The sequence below is a fragment of the Penaeus chinensis genome, chromosome 16 (assembly GCF_019202785.1).
Source record: "Penaeus chinensis breed Huanghai No. 1 chromosome 16, ASM1920278v2, whole genome shotgun sequence".
Classification (NCBI taxonomy): domain Eukaryota; kingdom Metazoa; phylum Arthropoda; class Malacostraca; order Decapoda; family Penaeidae; genus Penaeus; species Penaeus chinensis.
The window spans coordinates 28,335,752-28,339,262 of NC_061834.1; the positions used below are offsets into that span (position 1 = coordinate 28,335,752).

The following is a 3,511-nucleotide window of genomic DNA, read 5'->3' on the forward strand; positions in this document are numbered from 1 at the left end:
ATCTTAAAAAAAAAAAAAGAAAAAAAAGATACAAAGTGTGAAACAAAAAGAGAGAGAAAACGGAAGTGAGGAAACGATATACACTAGACTGTCCGTAGGGTGAATCTGCCTACCAGGTCTGGCTCTTGAGTTGGCAACACTCGTCTCGCGCACTCGTCTCCAGGTGTATGCAACTTGGGACGAAGTGGATGGAAATTCAAGCCCTTCTTCCCACTATGAATAATTACATAAGAAACCGAAATAATCTGGAAAAAAAAACACTAAATCGTTCTCTCAATTTTTTGGAATACTCGGAATGCCTTAAAATATTTTGAAAAAAAAAGTGAACAAGGGAAGAAACAATCACGTGATGTAACCTGACTGCTTGCCTTGCCTGCGAGAGAGAGAGAGGGAGGGAGGGAGGGAAGGGGGATCTTCCGACACTCGCAAGAATGTCGCAACAGACCTGCGCCAAATTCCTTGCAACCATCTGCGCTGAGTGGCTCTTTCCTCTGGTGATGTGCGTTGGTGTTTTTGAAGTACTTAGGCCTTAGGTGCTAAACACGATAAAGAAGGTTGGATATTAAAGTATAAAAGCAATGAGTGAGATTGTGAGTAATCAAACTAGCCTTTTAGTTTGTTAAATTCTTGCATTGTTCTTTTTTCTTTTTTATTCAACACGGTCGATTCTGTGATCCTTTCTTTGTGATATGTGATTGGTGTAGAGTTTTTCTCTTTTCCTTTCTTTTCTTTTCTTTTCTTTTCTTTTTATAGGATTCTTTTCCCAATGAATCGATGTTTACTGATGTTTTTCTTTCTGTTTTTCCAGTGTGAAATGGCTGCATTGTAGCAGACCAGGTAGTCTTTAAATGTACTTTCCCGTTGTGTTCGTTTTGTATGTATAACGAAAAGTAAAGGGTTGGGTATCTTGATAAATCTGGTTCAGTAAACCATAATAAGTGCCTTTATTTTTTACGTCTGAGTATTTGTTATTTTCCCTTTGAGTATTTGTTATTTTCCTTTTGAGTATTTGTTATTTTCCCTTTCTTTTCTTTTATCAATGTCACCATATTTTCTACCGTTTTCTACCGCATCATTTCCATTATCCATTTTCTGTCATACACACACACAAAAACCCTTTTTGTGTCGTGTATTCATTCGTTAAACAGTTGTGATAATTGGTCGTAAGGATAGTAAGAGAACTATTGCTAGTTTTGTGTTTTTGTCTGCTTAAGGCAAATAGAAAAAAAAAATGCTCCGTTGTATGGAGCAAAGAGTGAAAGAACATTTAAACTATTTATTTTTTTGTTTATAGATTGTTGTTTATATATTTTTTTTGTATCATGTATTTTTTTATGAGGCTTAATTCGTGTGGATAATATTGAAGATATATATATATATACATATATATAAAGTTACATGAAATTTATAAAATTTAAATTTATGACTCGATGCAAAGTTGACCGCCTTGCTAATATGTTGATTTTCTGTTATACTCTCATTATTCATCAAATAATCATCTTGAACATTATGACTAATCCTGTGTAATAAGTTTACTGTGATTCACTTCTACGCTGTGAGAATGTTTGTACTGCTGTAATAACACCTTTTAGAGTTAATAGGAGTTGCTTCCCAAGTTTATTTTCCTTCAATCAAAAAAGAAAAAAGAAAAAAAAAAAAGGAAAATCTCAAAATATATCCTAATGTATTTTGTTACGTTGTATCATGTGAACGAAAATGTATTGTAGATGAAGAAAATAATGATCATTAAAAAAAAAAAAAAAAAAAGGAAATCAAATCTCAAGTGACCTTTGTAAGAGCAGAAATATCTGTGCCATTTTTTTGAAACCGTGAAATGGTTAAATTTATGACAGTTTTATGACTCGACAGTTGTATGAAAAAGTAAAGAAATATGACCATAGAGGAATAGAACTGTTTTAGAGACCTACTTCAGTATCATAATTAGTATTTTAAGTTTGTTTAATAAATTCTCTTGATAAACAGTTCGTCTTCTTTACCTTTTCCGTAAGAGTTGGAGAATGAGATATTAGGAAACTAAATACTTAACAATACAAAGTTGAAACTACAATGCAGGTAGGATAAATTTTAAGTTGTTGAATTGACGTTTCTAAAAAGTTATAATTATAAAGTGAGATGTTAAGTATTACACACTTATATTGTAACTCTGGTCAGTACATTATAATAGTAATAACCCCATTTACTTCATTGAATTTTCCTTTGCTTTCCTCGGAACTATGTCCTTGTTCCATGGGTTATCGCATCTCGACAGTCGCCCTCTTTCTCTGTTACTATTTGAATGTCATTTCTTGGTTTTCCTGTATTTCGGTGTTATGACCGTGACCTTTCCTGTGCTTCAATCCTGTTCTCTGGGCTAGAGCTTGTCGACACGCTCAGTCTCTGATTCTTTTGCTCTCTCTCATATCTAATTTTTCATTCATAAATAATTAAATTAAAATTAGAGTCTTATACACTATAGTAGGCCTTAGGTGAAATGACTCGCCGAGTACATGCAATTAATCATCAGATCAAAATCGGTTCCTATCGTATCACATCCACAGACATTAAGTATAGACATATACTTTAACATTTGCTCTTAGTTTATCGCATTTGTCGTCTTTAAGTCAATCATCATTTAACGATTGACACTTGGGGCCTCCAGTGGACGTGGCTGTCGGTGTCGGCGTGAACAAGGCGCTGCTCCTTTCGTCGACCCGATTTCTGTGTTGTAAGTTGTTGAAACTGAAGAAGCAAGCAACTGGAAAAGCGTTTGATGTTTTATTTCTGTCCTTTTGCTGTTTTCCATACCTATTCGTATTATACAGGGAAGGGGAAATTATATAAAGGAAGGATAAACGATATCAACTTCGTGTTGCAGACGTGTAATAACCTGTAAATTCGGACAAATTTAACCAATATTGATATTTGTACTATCCACAGGGTAAAAAACAAAGGAGAATATGCTTTTTTCTGGCTGGCATCTCATCACATTTAAGAGTTGCATCATTTGAAGGGCATTCGGGGAGCTAAGCCACTCCCCGCTTTAGGAAAAAAAAAAACTTCCACAAACATGTTATCAGTTTGACAACGAAAACGACCCAAACTTTCATCGGATCTTAAAATGAGGAAACGAAAATTATACAGTCTCCCATCGGTAAAAAAAATAATAAAACAGCAAACAGTTAGAAAAACGGGAGTGGTTTGTATTTCCCTCACTATCCATATCAGACAGCGTATTGGTCGTTGATAACACTGAACAGATGTCCCCCGTGAGGCCAGCGGTGTGTTGAAAATAATGCACTATTTCTTCCATTTTTTCAGTACATATGTTTATATGAAAACAAGTAATCATGTCATACTTTCTATCCTTATTTCCATTTTTTCTTCTTCTTTGAGACCTTCTTTCGTTGTTAATGCTATTACTTTATATTTGTTAATGATTTTGTTCTTGACATTGAAGTCATTATTATTATCAGTGGCATTATCATTACTTCTGATACATAACACAAACATA

At 34.1% G+C, this 3,511-nt stretch overlaps 1 protein-coding gene across 1 annotated transcript in view; it reads left to right on the forward strand.

Annotated features, from left to right (window-relative positions):
* The window catches only part of LOC125033360, a 7,779-nt gene extending 5,799 nt beyond the window's left edge, over positions 1 to 1,980 (forward strand). The window contains exon 2 of the mRNA XM_047624790.1: positions 1 to 1,980. This exon is cut by the window's left edge and continues 140 nt beyond it. The gene's annotated coding sequence lies outside the window, so the exon portion shown is untranslated.
* The last annotated feature ends 1,531 nt before the right edge of the window (positions 1,981 to 3,511 follow it).